We start from the raw sequence: 19,821 nt of genomic DNA on the forward strand, positions 1-19,821 counted from the left end.
ACAGGTGACTGATGAGGTAGATGGCTCTGATTGTGCTGGGTGGGCAGGCTGCTAAGTTGTGATCAAGGGTCGTACCTAGGTTTTTTTGGATTCAGGAACTGAGTAGATGGTTATGCCTTTACTGAAGCAGGTAGTATTTGGAAAAATACATTGAGGGGGTTGGAAGATTCGTTATATGAATCACAGTAACACTGCCTTATTAATATCTGGATGTGTCTCCTGTAAGAGTAAGAAGCTTAAAAATAAGATTTAAAAAAGCAAACCACATATGACTTTGCAAGAGTATAACCGGAGTTGGCTAGCAGGACCAAATCCAAACTCATCCAGTGTTCAAGGCCTTCTTACTGTTGACACCCTAAAATGAATAAAGTCACACATTTTAACATATGTCGATTTAACTACAACCTCTGTAAGAAAAAGAAATTAATTTTAAATAATTGGGAAAACTAGGACTTCCATTTCAATAACCCTGTATCTGCTCAGACGACATGACTCTGCTATTCCAGTTCCCTAGTGTGTCCAAGTCCTGTATTATTTTATGGTAAGAACATGTCACCACACTTAAGAGCAGTTTGAGGGACCAGCCAACTCCAAGGGTAGAATGAGAAATAAATTGTGGTCTCGTTCTTAGTGGAAAACGACGCATTCATACAAATGAGAATGAATTACTGCTCTACCTAACAATATGAGTGAATATCACAGATACAATGTCAGGGGAAATGTCAGACATAAAAGATTATACATATACCATATGATTCCATTTATAGAAGGTTCAAAATCAGGAGAAACTAATCTATGGTTATAAATATTAGAATAATAGTATTTACTAACTAGCTTCTCAGTGAGAATTAAATGTCCAAATATGAAATCACCTAAATGAAAAGCCAACAGAATTCATATTAAAATTAGGCCTTTCCTAATTTCTTGATTAGCTCAGTTTGAGTTAGAAGCATCCCCATCAAGAGCCTAGATTTCCTCAGAGCTGCTGCCTAGACTCTCAGAATGGGTGTCACTCCATAAACAAATCGATCCAACCTAAAATTTCTTGTATGTCCCACTTTCTCAGAGTCAGAAGGACACAACCTATTACCAGCCCCATGCCCACAGAACTTAGAAAACCCAACTCAACTGCTGCACTAGACCCATAAGCCAGAGCATTGGACAGTACAGGGCCCCTACTGGCCCGTCAACAAAGTTCAGACTGGGTAGAATGTAGGGGAAAGAGGCTGAACATTAAAGATTCTTGATTATTTTCCCAGCATACACTAGGGCTAGGGCAGTTGTCAGGATGCTCATTCACTCAGTATAAAACTCCTTGGGTTAACTGTGGCACTGTTTACTCCTTTGGAAAGGGAAGAATTTTTCTTATCTCACCTTTTCTAATGAGGCTACTCTAAGTCAAAACATGACAAAACTTCATTTTTCAATGAACAGCTCTTTAAGGTAGCCACCAAATCTGAATGGGGCCACAGACAGCTGATTTCTCAGTGGCCACCTGTATGGACTCATGATCGAAAACCAAATGCTCTCTCTGTCCATGCCTTGTCATCACAGAAGTCCCACTGTGCCAGAGATATGATGGAAGCCTCAATTAGGGACCAAAGGAGCCATGAAGTCAAAACAGATGGCATTATAGCAAATGTAATGCTTGAACAAGTATGTTTGTGGACCAAGATTTTACCTGTTTCACGTGATAAGGGGTAAACCTTGTCCAATAAAATATTTGTCTTGGGTTATTTCTGCAAATCCAGGTGCCCAAGCTCTGCATGTATAGATCATAGTCACAAAGGGTGATGTGGCCAGGGCTGAATGATGCCAGCCCACGCCTCACAGAGACTCAGATGTCACACTCTGATCATCGTAGTCAGGATGGCCCATGTGAGTTAAGAAGCCAGTTTACATAGTTCCTAAATGTACTGCTTACAAAAATTAAAGGATATTTTATTGCTTCCTATTCATTTTGAAATATCCCCTAATTTTTGTGAGCAGTATATTAGCAGCAACTGTAAGCCTGCATCAGCCACTGAGGCTGCTTCAGGAGACCCCTCCAGCCCTCTACCCTGGTTTCCAACACCACCTCTTTGTTCTTAGTTAATGCACCATGGGCGGGTGTGTTCTGAAAGTCACACCTATTCTCTATTCTCTAAATCTGTATGAGGAGGCTGGGCCTGCTTATCTAAAGACTTGGCCTGACCAACTCCATGCACAACAGATTGTGGTGGGTAGCTACCTGGGAGGTCCTGGCAGATGGCTGACAACTCAGGTGCTGTCAGTCACCTTTGCTCATTTTCACCCATCTGATAAGTCATTCCCCCTGAGTGTAAGGAGTGTAGGGTAGAGAGAAGGGTTGAAGTGTCCCAAAGCAGGCAGAAGGTTTCAGTCACTGAGACAGAAACATGAAAAAAGATGATGGATCCTTTATACTGGCCATCTCAGTTATCTGCTTTCCCCTATTTTAAATAATCAGTACAGCAAGCATTGTTGATAAAATCATTTTTGTGACATTGTGTCTCTGGGCTAGCTTTCTTATATTGGAATTATTACAGGGTCAAAGGGTTTAAACATTTTAAAGATATTTAATATATGACTAAAGACTGATCTCTAAAAAGGTTATATCAATTTACACACTATAACTGACAAACATTGGGTACTACCCTTATATTGGTGTGATGGTTAATTTTATGTGTCAATTTGACTGAGCTAAGGAATGTCCAGATAGCAGGTAAAGCAGGATTTATTTATTTAGTGTGTGTGTGTGTGTGAGAGAGAGAGAGAGAGAGAGAGATATGAGAAGTATCAATTCTTCATTGTGGCACCTTAGTTCATTGATTGCTTTCCCATATGTGCCTTGACCGGGGAGCTACAGCAGAGCGAGTGACCCCTTTTCAAGCAAGCAACCTTGGGCTCAAGCCAGTGACCCTGCACTCAAGCTAGCAACCTTTGGACTCAAGCAGGCGACCATGGGGTCATTTCTATGATCCCACACTCAAACCAGCAACCCTGCGCTCAAACTGTCAAGCCCACACTCCAGCTGGATGAGGCCGCACTCAAGCTGGTGACTTCGAATGTGAGTCCTCTGCATCCCAGTCCAACACTTTATCCATTGTGCTACCGCCTGGTCAGGCAAAGCATGATTTCCGAGTATGTCTCTGAGGGTGTTGGCATTTGAATCAGTTGATTAAGGAAGGTCTGCTTTCTTAGAATGGGCAAGCATCATCCAATCTGTTGAAGGCCCAAATAGAACAAAAAAGGCAGAGGAAGGGCAAGTTTGCTCCCTTCTTGAGCTGGGACATCCACCTTCTGCTCTTGGACAGCAAAGCTCTTGGTTCTCAGACCATTGGACTCAGACTGAATTATATTCCCTGCTTCCCTAGTTCCCAGCTTACAGTGAAGTGTAGAAAAGAAAGGCTCTTAAACATGAATAATTTTTGGCAAACTTACTTTCTCTAAAACAAAGAGACTTTTAGCAGAACTTAACTTTTTCTGAAAGTAAGTTCTTCCCTATTGGCCTTGAGGCTGGTTTCCCAGACTGTGGACTTGGACTAGCTTTGCGAAGTAGCAGGTGTTCTCAGAATGTTTCTCCCTGAATTAACCCTATAGATAAACATTGTAAGAAAGCTTGTTTCACTGCTTTGTTTTACTGTTATGCTCCCCCCCTTCCTCAATCAGTATGTAATTCTCTCTGTAAAACCTAACCCCAAACTGTGTTCAGCACTGCATTAATTTGAATGACTTAAGTTTCCATGAGGTCTGTGTAGCTGGCTAATTAAAGACTCCTAGTTTCTTAATTTGGCTAATTGTTTTTTGTTTTTTGGTTTTTTTCCATTTTTCATGATTTCTTTCCAAGGTCACAAGATTTTTTCATCTTTCAGCCCAGTGGTTGTGAGGCTTTGGGGAGAAGGGAATGAAGCTCTGAAATCTAGAAGAGTTGATTAGTCTTAAGAGGCCAAAATTTCTTGCTATCTTCAACCGAGAGACCCAAGACCCACCACAGAGGGAATGAGACCACCATGTGCTTCAGTCCTTCCAATCCCGTAGTCCCCTGATTCTCAGGCTCCGGAGGCGTCTGCTGGCCAGCTACAGAAAAGTTCACTAGGGCCATTCTAAAAAGGCTTTAGAAAATAAGCGGAAACCCAACAGGCTGAGGGGCAGATTTAAATGGGAAGAGAGGTGAAGGACAACCTAGGAAAAGGAAAGAGGTTTTGTGAGACGAAGGCCCGAACGATAAGGAATTAGACCGAGGGCTGAAGGTGGCTAATTGTTTGATTGTGTAGCAGGACATCTTATCTCGCTGTTCCAATACAACAACAGGTGGCAGGTCATGGCACTTCTCAGCCTCCATAATCAGGTGAGCCATAATCTCAGATAAATCATCGGTCTTCATATATCCCATTGGGTCTGCTTCCCTGGGGAACCCTGATTCATCTTGGGTTCCCTGTTCCTAGCACAGAGGAGCCAAGATTACAAAAACAAGTTCAGAGGTTCCTATCTGAAATCATCAGAAGGGTTACAGTTGAGTTGTTTTGAAGATGCAATGAGAGAAGTGTAAACTTTTTTTTATATTTTAAGGAGTCGAATCATTAAAGGATCTAAATAATCAGAATTATCACTGGAGATCTTGTAACAACCTTAAATTACTAGAAAGTCCATCATTATTTGCTTTCTACTTTCAAATTTTGATGAGTCTTTTAAGATTTTTTTTTCCCCCTATAGTTACTAAAGTTTGTGAAACCAGTCCAAAAGCTATTCCAAATTCCCCATCAGCATCTGACTTGAAGGTTACATTTAATGTTGTGAAAGATAGATGACCTCCCAGAGGATCACAAAGCAATTACAAAGAATGGTCCTGGCCACAAAGGCATCAAATTAAAGAACTGTCAACCCAGGACAGAGATTCTATCAATGATGAATCTGTCGTTTCACTTGACTCCTGATCTGGTATGACTATGGGAAAACTAACAGAAATGACTTGAGTGAACAGACAGACTGGGGCCATTTGTTCCTTAAGTGAAATTTCCAGGCACCCAACCTTAGCCTTGCTTTTCCATCACCACTGAGTGGCAGTTGGCAGAGAGAGGTGACCTTTACTTAACCTTGAGAATAACTCTACCCCTTCCTGGTCAAAATAAGGTACGCATGTCAATGCCTATTGACTGTCTATTTGCATGAGTTATTGGGTGTTTGATCTGAGTCAATGATATCTTTGCCTTTTTGAACTTTATTTTACAAAATAAATATCTTTCTTGGGTCATCTTGGAAGTTAGAGAGGGCCACACACCAGGTACAGATGCATGGTAATTTAAAAGGTAACTTTGATCTGGTTTGCTTTGGTTTGGGGTTTTGTTGTGTGTGTGTGTGTGTGTGTGTGTGTGTGTGTGTGTGTGTGAGTTTAACTCTGACATTCATCTGAATGAAGATGGAGAAATAACCAGGTTTCATCTGCTGTGTTCTTTCATTCCTTTACGTATTTAAAAAAACATTTATTGCTGTCAGCAACCCAAGAGGTAAGTGATTACAAAACAAATCTTAAACCCAGCACTGCTTCTAGACTTAACCCCTTCCCTCTCAAACATACCTATGTAGTGATTTGTTCAAAGATCTGACATAAATCAGATCAGATGTCCATTCCCTCAGAGAAAATGGTTTCAGTGAAGGTAAATCCCCAAACTTGCCCTCATTTTCACCTTTCCAATCCATCCTCATCAGGAGTTTCTTGTCACTAATAAGATGAGTGCATTGGGCTAAGTCAGATTTTACCCATTGGATTAATCATGGTAATGCCATGACCCAAATAACTTCTGTGATTGAAAGGTATTGATGAGTCCATCAACCACACACTCTATGGGTCAATAATAGACTATTTCAGAAATACCCTTGATTAAAAGTCCTTAAGATTGTGGCTAAGGTTATTTCATGATTATAGTTTTAAATGTATATTAGTAACAACTACAAAATGGTACCTAATGACTGATGTTTTAAATATTTTCATTGTTGTTTTTAATAAGTATCACTTATTTTTAAAGTAATACAAATGCATTGTAGAGAATTTTAAAAGTATAGAAGACAACAAAAAATGAAATTACTTATAATCCATTACCCAAAGATAATTTTTAAGGATGTGTGTTTAACAACAGAAATCACATTGTAAATATAATTTTGCCTCAGTTTTCAAGTAACATTGTATTGTGAGAGCATCTAATAATTGTATAATATTATATAGATACACCATAATTTATTTCACAAATTTCTTGTTATTGGATTATAGAGTGACTCTAAGTTTTAATTTTTATAAATATTATAACAAATACACTTGTATAAAAATATTTGTCCTTATCTCTGATTGTTTCCTTAGGTAATATTTCTATAAGGGTAAGGGATACAAAATTTCCAGAAGCGCTTACTACCTACTGCCAAATTACACAGGATAGTAGACTTAGTTTTACACTTTCATCAGCAAAGCGTGACTGTTCAGTAATCAACATCATGTACTGATAACCTATTTCCCTAATATGCATATTATGCTTTAATTATTCAAGAAAACGTTAATGGGTCTTCCATAGTCGTTTTTCAGAGTAATGAAATAAGTTTAGAGAAGTTAAAAAGCATGGTTTGGATAGCTAACAGGGATTTACTGAGACTACTTTAACATGCAAACTTGAATTAAGAGCTTCCTGGCAGCACCGGGAGGCAGAAATCACTTATTTGTAGGGCACAACTTAAACTTTCAAAATCAATTAAGAAATTCCCTTCATATGCAAAGTAATTCTTTTTAAATTTACTCATTTTTAGAGAAAGAGAAAGAGAGACAGAAACATCAATCTGTCCCTTTATGTGAGACAGAACCCACAATCTTTATATATTGGGATGACCGCCAACCAACCACCCTATCCAGGCAGGGCACAAAGTAATTCTTTTGCAAGAATAAAAATAATTATGGGGCTGGTTCAAATATTAAACCTGCCTAAAGCATCTTTGGTAAACAATTTGCAGCAACTTTCTATGATATATAAAGACTTTTAGCCTCAACAAAAGCAGCCAGCAAACCCTTCCACTGAAAGCAGCAGAATGCAGAGAGGAGGTACACAGTGATCTGATTATAGAGATGTGCGAGTTGTTGAAGACTTATAGACTGCCCTGTTAAATAGGCCTCAATTACAGCTTACCACATTGTAAAAAAGAGAATGCAGAAACCACCATTCTAAGATTATGCTTAAATCACATAGTTTTCCTTATAAGGATTTAGAAGATACCACAGGAAAGTATTGAGCCTTAGCATTATTGTCAAGGGCACCATCATCACCCAGTGGTTGAAGCATGCAAGCATTAATTGATGAATGGCCAGGTCAGCCACACTTTATTACCCAATCCTTACCTTTATGTCTCAGAAAAATTATGAATTCTCTTTTTCAATCTTTAAAGTTTTTTTCCCCCCTGATTACAAAATACATGATCTTTGAGGAAATCTTTCTTTCAGTCAGATTCCATCTTGGCAACATCTTGTCTCAATTGATAAGCGCCAGCCTGATCTGTGGTGGCACAGTGGATAAAGCGTCAACCTGGCATGCTGAGGTCACTGGTTCGAAACCCTGGGCTTGCCTGGTCAAGGCACATATGGGAGTTGATTCTTCCTACTCATCCCCCTTCTCTCTCTCCTCTTTAAAATGAATAAATAAAATCTTAAAAGAAAAAGGAAGAAAGAAAGATCAGTAGGCACCCATAGCACAGAAGTTTCTTTCAAAGGGCTGGCATGCTGGTCCTTTACAGAAAAGCTGATCTGAAAACCTGTCTCAGGATGGGACTTTGGTTGAGGTTCTGCTGTCACCATGTCTTTCTGGATCTGACAAGCAAGCCCTCCCAGGGGGTGCATGTCCTACCAGCAGGTAGGATGTGCTGATGTCCGTGTCCTTTGAGAGCACTTTGGTATCTTTTCCTAGCCCTCAGAATGCACCACAGGAGCAAGCCTCTGCCTGCCTCCCACCTCTCCCACTACGCCCCCTTGCTCCTGCTCCCTTTATGTCAGCCCTCCAGCTTCTCACTCACATCAGGGCCTTTGCACAACTAGTTCCCTTGCCTGGAAAGCTCCTTCCCCAGCTCTTTGCCTGGCTGGTTCCTCCTCACCTTTAGGTCACATCAGACACCATCCTCCTTAGACCAGGTTTGTCCTTGTTACTCTCCATCATGTTTTTCATGGCACAAATTGCAATTTGTGGTTTAGGACAATGCTTCTCAAAGTTTTTATGGGGTAGGATGGATTTTTCTAAATTCCAATCCATTATAGAGCTATACTTTGGCAAAATATTATTAAGTGGATTGTTAGGAAAATAAGATGGAAAAAAAAGACAACAGAAGCCTTATTTTTCTCTTTTGCATTTTAAACTAAACTCAAGAAACATAAAATTGCCCTGTCAAATTGCTGTTGAAGTTTAGAAACACTTCTTTCACCTTCTGTGCTACCGTGGCTCAGCCTGATGAACATGCAGACTGGGGGCCAGCCCTAGTCCACAGACCCCACTGTAATTAATGATCATTGGTTTGTCCCCACTAGACTATAAGCTCCCAGGGGTGACAGACCTTACCTGCCATCTTCACCACATGTTCCTAAGGCCTAGCATGGTACCTGGAAGGTGGCAGGTGTTATATATATTTTTACTGAACAACTTGAGTGGTTGAATGAACAACCAGTTCATTAAATAAAGGAAGATTGTATAGCAAAGAGGGGTTGCTGGGGAGTGTGGCTGGGTTGGTCACTGTTGGCCAAGTGGTTGGGTGCAGGGATGAAGTCTGCAAGCATCACGGAGGCCCAGCAGGGGCCCAGAGGTACCTGGGCACTCTCACTGGCCAGGCCCACTGAGGTCAGGAGAGGCTGGAGCCAGGCCTCTATAAGCAGCAGCCTGTTATATCGCCAGCAGCTCGGCTCAGCCAGCCCCATGCTCTCACTGGTGGCCCCTCTGATCTCTGACCAGATTCCCTATGTGGACCCTGGGTGTAAATTCCATTCGAGGTCTGTTGACTTGCCCTGGGTGGGGCTGGGGAGCTACCTGCAGAAGGATTCAGAGAGACTGGGGGCAGTCAGGTTCAGGTAGGATGGGCTCAGGTCATCAATTCTCCACTAGTGGTACCTAAGCCCAGGCACAGGGTGTCAGAGGGAGGCCAGTGGGACCCAGGCCTGAAATCTGCAGGGCCCAGGGTGCATAGGGGACACTGGGGCAGCTGAGTCAAGCCTGGAGGGCTTCCAGAGGTTGGCCCCTGCTGTTTAGGAACACATGACTTCAAGAGAGAGCAAGCTCACAAGGGCATCGGCTGGAGGCGAGAACAGGACTCCTGGACAGGAGTGCAAGGGTGTAGCTGGGGAAGGTATCTGAGGATGTGATGAGAACCCGGAGGTGCCAGCTGGTAGTGTTACCAAGCAAGGGGACAGGCCAGACCACAGAGATCTTTGCTGCCTTATTCTGAATGCAAAACTCAGTTGTTGGAGGACATTAGGCAGAGAAGTGACTTGTCACATTTTCTTTTAAAAATGGCACACGTGGGCCATGGCTAGTTGGTTCAGTCAGAGCGTCATCCTGAAATGCCAAGATTGAGGGTTTGATTCCTGGTCAGAGTACATATGGGAAGCGACCAATGAATGCACAACTAGGTGAAACAATAAATGAATGCCTTCCTCTCTCTCTCTCTCTCTGTCTCGCTAAAGTCAATCAGTTAAAAAAAGGTATATGGGGAAGGTCAGCAACACAAGGCAGGAGTCTTAAAAGGGGGTTGCTGCAGCCATCCAGGTGAAAGAGGAAGGTATAATCCTGAGTTTGCTATCAGTTGGGGTGGAGAGAAGGGATAAATTTGAGCCATATACAGAAAGATATTAATAGACTTGGTGATGCTGGTATGGCCACCAATCTTAAATTGGCACTCAGCATCTCCTTTCTGTAACCCTCCATCCTCTAGACTCTGAGAAGACAATTTCATGTCTTATTCTCTTCACACATCCAACTTTCTTAAATATAGACTGCTCCTTACTACACTGAGAAAACAGAAGCAAGGAGCAGAACTTTTTCAACCCACTACCATCAACTCCACCAGGCAGTCTCCACTTCCCCAGAACAAACTCTAGTCAGCTCTTTTTGGGGTTTCTTTTTTTTTTTTTTTTTTTTTCATTTTTCTGAAGCTGGAAACAGGGAGAGACAGTCAGACAGACTCCCGCATGCGCCCCACCGGGATCCACCCGGCACGCCCACCATGGGGCGGTGCTCTGCCCCCCAGGGGGCGATGCTCTGCCCATCCTGGGCGTCGCCATATTGCGACCAGAGCCACTCTAGCGCCTGAGGCAGAGGCCACAGAGCCATGCCCAGCGCCCGGGCCATCTTTGCTCCAATGGAGCCTTGGCTGCGGGAGGGGAAGAGAGAGACAGAGAGGAAAGCGCGGCGGAGGGGTGGAGAAGCAAATGGGCGCTTCTCCTATGTGCCCTGGCCGGGAATCGAACCCGGGTCCTCCGCACGCTAGGTTTTTGGGGTTTCTTTAGTGATCAATTTCCATGTTTATCAATAAAGACTTAAATAATGCAAAAAGAGAGAGAGAGAGAGAGCAGGCTCAGATATACACCCACAATGGAGATAAGGGACTGAACTTTCCTGGACTTATCAATCTGACCAGGAGAAGTGTTGTGGGCAAAACACACAGGACAGAGAGAAATGGGCAAGTGGAGGGGGCTGGACCCAGGGGCCTCCTGGACGGGAGGAAGAGGTGACAGCAAGGTCAGACAGGAAGGCTGCTCAGTGAGGACTCTTTCTTATGGGGGGGCAGGGGCCAGGGCAGGGCCAAGAGGCAGCTGCAGAATGAAAAGCCAGCAGGGAGAGAGAAGAGGGCAAGCAGTGGTGTGAGGATGCAGATGGGAAGTCCATGAGGCTGGGCCTGGACTACTACCATCTGAGCAGAGCTGTCTGGTCCTCTGTCCAGGTCAGACACTGGGAGACCCTTGGGAGGTGTTCTCAAAGCTCATCGTTGGCCCTGGCTGGTTGGCTCAATGGTAGAGTGTCGGCCTGGTGTGCAGAAGTCCCGGGTTCAATTCCCGGCCAGGGCACACAAGGAGAAGCGCCCATCTGCTTCTCCACCCCTCCCTCTCTCCTTCCTCTCTGTCTCTCTCTTCCCCTCCAGCAGCGAGGCTCCATTGGAGCAAAGATGGCCTGGGCGCTGGGGATGGCTCCTTGGCCTCTGCCCCAGGCGCTAGAGTGGCTCTGGTCGCGGCAGAGTGACGCCCCGGAGGGGCAGAGCATCGCCCCCCGGTGGGCAGAGCTTTGCCCCTGGTGGGCATGCTGGGTGGATTCCGGTCGGGCGCATGCGGGAATCTGTCTGACTGTCTCTCCCCGTTTCCAGCTTCAGAAAAATACAAAAAAAAAAAAAAAAAGCTCATCGTTAAATAAAGGGCCCCAGGAAAGGCATACCCTGCCAGGAAAACTATCCTGCCCAATTTCTGGGGAGTCTGTTAATGTGCCCAATATTTTTGTTTCTTTTATCTATTTTCCTATCACAATTAGCTGTAAGATGTTGGAAGGATAAAAGGCCTATATTTAAGTTGACCTATGTAAAAGTGCCATTTTGGGTCCAATGATGAAATACCAGCCACTTCACATGGTTCCTTCTGTATCTGGGTCCCAGACAGAAAGCAGTGGGGGCAAGGGAGATGGACGTCTTCCTCCCCCGCTCTGGGTATGGAGACCAGGAAGGCAATGGAGCTTCCGAGAGGGAAAGTGGCTGCTTCCCTGGAGCAGAAAGGAAAGGGACAAGCTGAGGGGAGCTGGAGTGAAAGAGCAAAGGATGGGTGGTTTGCACTTTCCAGGCTCCGCTTCCAGGAGCTCTGGTTCCATCTCAGGCAGGCTGGCCCACGCTGCTTTGCTGTGATCACAGCCATGTACATTTAGTCACCAGTGGGCCGGGTCTGCAATGTATGAAATTTAAGTCAGGGCTGGTTCTAATTGATTAGTGAGTCATTTTTTTCTTACCCTGATGTCATTGAGTGAGCAGTGCAACACTCAATGTTCAACCACCCCCGGTGTGACAAGGCTGGCTGCTCCTGCCACCATGCAAAGTGCAATCACCCACACTCAGCACAGCTGGGACAAGGAATGCCCAGTGTCTCCGTGCCCAACCGCCTGAGACAGCATGACACTAGCCTGACCAGCTTTCCAAGGGACAGCACCCCTGTTCTCTGTACCCCTAGGCCCTGCCTTGCCTGATGTGGGAGAGACTGTAGCCTGAACCCCTTTCTGGTTGCAGACCCTCCCTGTCCCCCCACTGAAGTCAGGCTGGGGGTGGCAGTGGGAGAGAACAGGGATGGTAAAGCTTACCTGGGGAAATGCTCGTTCACCTGGAGATGAAAGGACACGTTCTTGTTACACCTTTGGGGGCTCCCTCAGGCTAAACCACAGCAGTGGGGTCCCTGATCCTCCCTCAGCATCCTCTGACAGGGCTGCCTTCCTGCACACCACCAGCAGAGCCCCAGTGACTCAGATCCCGGCCCCCAAAGGATCTGCTATGAAAGCTGAACAAGTCACTAATTGCTTACACTTACACTTCATCAGCTGTCAATCAGTAACGGTAGCTGCACCATAGGCTCCTTGTGAGAATGACACGAAATGCCTAAAACAACACCTGTTACTTAGTAAGGATTCAATTCATGTTATATAATTATATAAGTATTACTGTTATTATTAAAAAGACAAGAGTTTCTCCTGCAACTCAGGGCAGGAGTGCATGTCAGGAATGCAATGCCACCAAGAACCAGCTAACCACCAGGCCACTGGGGCTGCTGCTCTGTGCTCCTCCGACCACATTTGTTTCACTTCATGGCTCTCTGCACATCAGCCTTCTCTATGCTGCTATCCACATGGCTGGATGTGTCCACCCACAGCTTCCCTACGTTCATGTTATTTTTGTTAATTTTCTTTTTAACTGATTGACTCAAGAGAGAGAGAAGCATTCATTTGTTTTCCACATAGTTGTGCACTCACTGATTGTTTCCCGTGTGTGCCCTGAGCAGGGATTGAACCTGCAACCTTGGTGTTTTGGGACACTCTAACTGATTGAGCCAGGCACCACTTGCTTGTGATGTAAGTGCAGCTATGGTCCTAGTTGGCTTCCCTTGTGAACTGACGGATGGTCCCCAAAGAAGAAGTAAGTGATTGTGAGCTGGACACATCCCCCAAAAGTTATCTGCTATAGGACAAAAGAGAGCATTAATAGGAATACTTCGCACACTGATGTCAAAATGATGGATTTCTGTTCTTTCAGAAGTTGCAAAAGAAGAGGTGAATGTGAGCTTGGATATCTGCCAAAAGAATGCTTCTTTGACTAGTACAAAACAATGTTTTCTTTTATTTATTTTTTTTCTGAAGTGAGAAGCCGGGAGGCAGACAGACCGACTCCCGCATGCACCCAAGTGGGATCCACCCGGCTTGCCACTAGGGGGCGATGCTCTGCCCATCTGGGCCATTGCTTCATTGAGGACAGAGCCCTTATAGCACCTGAGGCAGAGGCCATGGAACCATCCTCAGTGCCTGGGCAAACTTTGCTCTATTGGAACCTCGGCTGCGGGAGGGGAAGAAGAGACCAAGAGAAAGTAGAGGGGGAGGGGTGGAGAAGCAGATGGGCACTTCTCCTGTGTGCCCTGGCCGGGAATCGAACCCTGGACTTCCACATGCTGGGCCAATGCCCTACTGCTGAAACAACTGACCAGGGCAACAATGTTTTCTTTTATATGGACTTGAATTCTGAAGGATTGTGCTCTAAATAAAACCAGGAAAGTCTGGCCTGTGTTGGCGCAGTGGATCAAGCATTGACCTGGAACGCTGAGGTCACCGGTACAAAACTCTGGGCTTGCCTGGTTAAGGCACATATGGGAGTTTACACTTCCTGCTCCTCCCCCCTCTTTTTCTCTCTTTCTCTCTCTCTCTCTCCTCTAAAATGAATAAATAAATAATTTAAAAACCAGGAAAGACTGATTTTTTCCAAAAAAAAAAAAAAAAGAAAAACAAAAATCAGCACAGTCCTGATCCCTAGGGATCATTGACTATATAGAAATTACTTTGAGATATTTTTGTTATTTTTACTGTATCTCCTGTTATCTTCTTGCCACATTTTAAATGTTTTGTTGAACGTATGAGATAAAGACAAAAAAGCCCATTGTGATCGTTTTTCTAAAGTGACGTGTTTGGCGGAGGTCAGGTCATCCAGAGAGTACTTCGGGTTAGTAAAATAACTAAGGAAACAACATGAGGATGGGCTTGGTGGGCTTCCCTTGTGTGCAGAAAAGATAATGGTGCTCGTTTTCATGGCTGATTAAGGACATCTTCCATGCATCTCCTATTTTGTTTTTATTTAAAAGGACTCGCAGAAGACCAACTAGAAGAGGGAGAAAGGGTCATGCTTTTAGCAATCCATTTAAACAAGGGGATGGGTCCGCTTATTTCTATTTGGGATTCAACAACTAGGAAAGGAATTCAGAGGGAGCCTTGCATGCTGGACCAGAATGCTTTTCTTTGGTAAAAAGCCAAATCAGCATACCACTGTAGACCCTGTTTACAGTCCTCTTGCTGAGTCTGCCCCTCTCTGAGAAAGGATGGCCTCATGTTAAAGAATTACAGGATTGTAGGGCCTAATATCCAAAATTTACAAAGAACTCATAAAACTCAACAACAAACAAACAAGCAATCCAATAAAAAAATGGGAAGAGGACATGAACAGACACTTCTCCCAGGAAGAGATACAAATGGCCAACAGATATATGAAAAGATGCTCAGCTTCATTAGTTATTAGAGAAATGCAAATCAAAACTACAATGAGATACCACCTCACTCCTGTTAGATTAGCTATTATCAACAAGACGGGTAATAGCAAATGTTGGAGAGGCTGTGGAGAAAAAGGAACCCTCATTCACTGTTGGTGGGACTGTAAAGTAGTACAACCATTATGGAGGAAAGTATGGTGGTTCCTCAAAAAACTGCAAATAGAACTACCTTATGACCCAGCAATCCCTCTACTGGGTATATACCCCAAAACCTCAGAAACATTGATACGTGAAGACACATGTAGCCCCATGTTCATTGCAGCACTGTTCACAGTGGCCAAGACATGGAAACAACCAAAAAGCCCTTCAATAGAAGACTGGATAAAGAAGATGTGGCACATATACACTATGGAATACTACTCAGCCATAAAAAATGATGACATCAGATCATTTACAGCAAAATGGTGGGATCTTGATAACATTATAAGGAGTGAAATAAGTAAATCAGAAAAAAACAAGAACTACATGATTCCATACATTGGTGGAACATAAAAATGAGACTAAGAGACATGGACAAGAGTGTGGTGGTTACCAAGGGTGGGGGGGGGAGGGAGGACATGGGAGGGAGGGAGGGAGAGAGTTAGGGGGAGGGGGAGGTGCACAGAGAACTAGATGGAGGGTGACGGAGGACAATCTGACTTTGGGCGAGGGGTTTGCAACATAATTTGATGACAAAATAACCTAGACATGTTTTCTTTGAATATATGTACCCTGATTTATTAATGTCATCCCATTACCATTAATAAAAATTTATTAAAAAAAAAAAAAAAAAGAATTACAGGATTGCAAGGCTAGGATGAATGTTGAGACGCGATCTAGAGAGGCAACCCAAATGTTCATGAACAAATATTTGTTTATCCCATGAAAAGGATAAACAAAATAGATCTAGCCATACAACAAAACATTGTTCAGCCATAAAAAGGAATGAAGTAGGTGTACATGCTACAGCCTGGACCAACTTTGAAAACAGTGTGTTAAGTAACAGGAACCAGTTATAAAAGTCCACATACTATGATTGAATTCACATGAAAGTCTAGAATAGGGAAATCCATAGAGACCAAAGGTAGATTTGGTGTTGCTTAGGGTGAGGGTGGGAGAATAGGGGGTTGATCGATAAGGGGATGGTATCTTCTCTTTGAGATGATAAAATGTTTTAAAATTGTGATAATGGTTGCACATCTCTGTGAATATAAAAAAACACTGATCTGTACACTTTAAATTAGTGAGTCATAGTGTATATGGATTCTACTTCAATAAAACCTGTTTTTAAAAATGAATGCAGGCCTGACCTGTGGTGGTGCAGTGGATAAAGCGTCTACTCCCCTCTCTAAAATGAATAAATAAAAATCTTTAAAAAAAATTTTTTTTATTGAGTGGAGGCATGGATGAACCAAAAAAAATTTAAAAAGCTATCTACGTTATCCATATTTGGACCATCCCAAACATAGAAAACTGAGAGGGGCTGGCTGACTTTGTCTTCCTGATAATGCCTTCTTTTTATTGCCGAACCAGCCTCTTCATACTTAGTGTGTTTGTGTTCATTGTATTGTATATTATGCAACAAATAATTATTTATTTATTTATTTATTTATTCATTTTAGGGGGGTGGAGAGACAGAAACGGGTAGGAGCAGGAAACATCAACTCCCATATGTGCCTTGATCAGGCAAGCCCGGGGTTTTGAACCAGCGACCTCAGTGTTCCAGGTCAATGCTTTATCCACTGTGCCACCACAGGTCAGGCTAGATAATTTTTTTTTAATGTTAAGCTATCCCAAAATATGGGATAATTTAATTTCTTTCCGTTCCATAAACCTAAGCAAGTAGGTGAATTCTCCTAGCTCAAATGGGCTTCCTGATTGGGTCCCACTCTTCATGTTTTGATAACTCGTGGCCATGTTTCACCCAAGACATGCTTTATGGGAAACTTGTTTGTAGAACGGAAAATACTCAATACAAAGAGACACGGGTTTTAGGAAGTCCATCTAAGCTTGCAGAATATAATTTCTGATCTGTTGCTGGTAGATGAGAGTGTCAAAAATTATGGCAAATATTTTAAAGCCAACAAAAGCAGGTAGTTAAGAGCATATAGTAACTTCTCTTAATGCTGAAAGCTGGGATGGCAGTCCTTTTGGGACTCAGGGGTTTGGTAGAAGAGAAATAAAAGATGCACTCACTGTTTACCATTGAAACACAAGACAACCCTCACCGGTTGGCTCAGTCGGTTAAGAGCATTGCCCTGAAACCACAAGGTTGTGGGTTTGATTCCCAGTCAGGACACACGTGGGAGGCAATCAATGAGTGCATGACTGAATGGAACAACAAATTAATGCTTCCCTTCCTCCTCCTCTCTCTTTCCCTTCTTCTCTCTGTCTCTCTAAAGATCAATACATGCATTTTAAAAATTAAGCCCTGGCCAGATAGCTTGGTTGGTTGGAGCATTGTCCCAAAGTAAAGAGGTTGCCGGTTTGATCCCTGGTCAGGGCACGTACAGAAGTAACTTGATGTTCCTGTGTCTCCTGCTTCTCTAAAAAAAAAAAGAAAAAGAAAAAGAAAAAAGAAACAACTCCCCCGAAAAGACAATAATGGACAGTATTCCAGAAGCTGTTCCTTCTATATCCTAACAAAGAAACTCAGACACTTGGAGGAGATCAAGTAATGACCGAAGAAATCCAGATAAAAAGAGAAGTTGAAAGAAAACAAAATTGAGACCTCTCTACAGCCTGGTCCATAACTGCTTGATGAATTTTAAAAGCCCAGGAATCCTGATGAGCCACTCTACTTCCCAAAGGCAGGCTACAAGCCAGAGGGTCCCTTGTTTCCAGAAAGTTTTCTCTAAAGCCAGGTGGACAGTCAGTCCAGCAGCCAGGAAGTGAAATTGATGCGGATGCTCCCAAGCAAGTTTCCTCTAAATTTCTCTGGATTTGCAAGTTTAACCTATGCCACAAAACACTCTACCGAAAGCACCGTGGGTTAAATCAGGGTTCACTGGCTTGAATTCAAATATCGAGGTGGCAGGTCAGGGATGAGCTATAACATAGGATCATTTAGGAGCCCATGGCCTCCCCAGGAGACCTGGCTGTAGCCCTCCTCAGAGGCAAACACTGAGCTCCAGAAAACAGCAGAGAAGTGCCATCTAGGAACTGGAAGAATTGGCCCGGCCTGACCAGGCAGTGGTGCAGCGGATAGAGCGTCAGACTGTGATGCGGAGGACCCAGGTTCGAGACCCCGAGGTTGCCAGCTTGACTGCAGGCTCATCTGGCTTGAACAAAAAGCTCACCAGCTTGGACCCAAGGTCTCTGGCTTGAGCAAGAAATTACTCATTCTGCTGAAAGCCCACGGTCAAGGCACATATGAGAAAGCAATCAATGAACAACTAAGGTGTCACAACAAAAAACTGATGATTGATGCTTCTCATCTCTCTCCGTTCCTGTCTGTCTATCCCTCTCTCTGACTCTCTCTCTGTTCCTGTAAAAAACAAAACAAAACAAAAAAAGAATTGGCCCAGTGTCCTGTGCTAATAATTACCTTGGACTTAAAAAAAAACAAAAACAACTATATCTTCAGACCATAGGGGGAAATTGAACAAATTCTTTTGGATTAAAAGCCAAGCCATGCTTATCCAGACTTGGCCCCAACAGCTTGTAGGAATGAATATGAGGAAATTCTCATCAAAACCCACAGGAGATGATGTCTTTAGAAGTTATGTTTGTGAGACATCACATTCCAGCAACCCCATGACTGATACTCAGTTGTTCTGCCTATGACAGTATTTGCACAGGTCAGCTCTGAAGAAGAATGAACACATATTTATATTTAGGAAAATTCTGCATTTAGTAAGATTACAGTTAAGTCACCTCAAGTGGCTCTCTAAATTTTAGCAAAATAAATTGATTTATACTAAACCTAACCACACACATACCCTGTGATCCAGTAACCACTCCTAGTTATCTCCTCAACAGAAATGTACACATATGTGCACAAAAGTCATATTCAGAAATGTGCGTAGAGGCATTCTTTATAATATACAAAATACTGGAAGCAGTCCAACTGTCCATCAACCATAGAATGGATAAATAAATATATTGTAGGTATATATGCCTATAATAAAATACCATAGAACAGTGACTCTTATGTACACAGTGTTGAATAAAAGAAACCAGACACAAATGAACACATACTGTACAATTCCATTTGTATAAGTTCAAAATCAGGCAAAATGAATCGGTGGTATTTAGAAGTCAAAATACTGGTTATCCTAGGGAAAGTGAGTGAGTGAGGTAGCTGGGAGGGGCAGAAGAGGGGTTTCTGGGGTGATGGTAATCTATTTGTTAACCTGGCTGGTATTTTAAACTGTATATACAAGGTGTACAAGGATATGTTATTTTTTAAAATTCATCAAGTACTTATGATTTACTCACTTTTCTGTATCTGCTGTTGTCAATAAGAAATGTTTTTGAAGCCTGGCTGATAAGCGCAGTTAGTTAGAGTATCGTCCCTAAAACCTACAAACAAGGTGGTAGGTTTGAGCCTTGGTCAGGGCACATACAGGAAGAGACCAATGAACTCACAACTAAGTGAAACAACAAATGAATCCTTCTTCGCTCTCTCTTTCTGTCTCTCTAAAATCAATAAAAAATAAAAAATAAAAATTTTTGAATAAATTTGTTAAAATGCCTTTTAATATGGTAACTAACTATTGTTAAGGATCAGTATATTGTGGAAAGCTATGTAAAACTTTCAAATTTGTATTGTAGTGTTTGATGTATCTAGAGAGATGCCCCCCCAATATGACAGTTGGGGACCATTTGGGGGGGTATTATGGAGAACTGAAGCTCCAAGCCTTATACCTAACCCAAACCTGGGAATTGGCATTACCACATTGTTTAATGACATAATCCTGGAATGTAAAGTAATTTAAGATACAAAAATATCAAGCCTAGGCCCTGACTTGTGGTGGCGCAGTGGATCAATCATGGACCTGGAACGC

This window comes from Saccopteryx bilineata, chromosome 2 (genome assembly GCF_036850765.1).
Source record: "Saccopteryx bilineata isolate mSacBil1 chromosome 2, mSacBil1_pri_phased_curated, whole genome shotgun sequence".
Lineage (NCBI taxonomy): Eukaryota > Metazoa > Chordata > Mammalia > Chiroptera > Emballonuridae > Saccopteryx > Saccopteryx bilineata.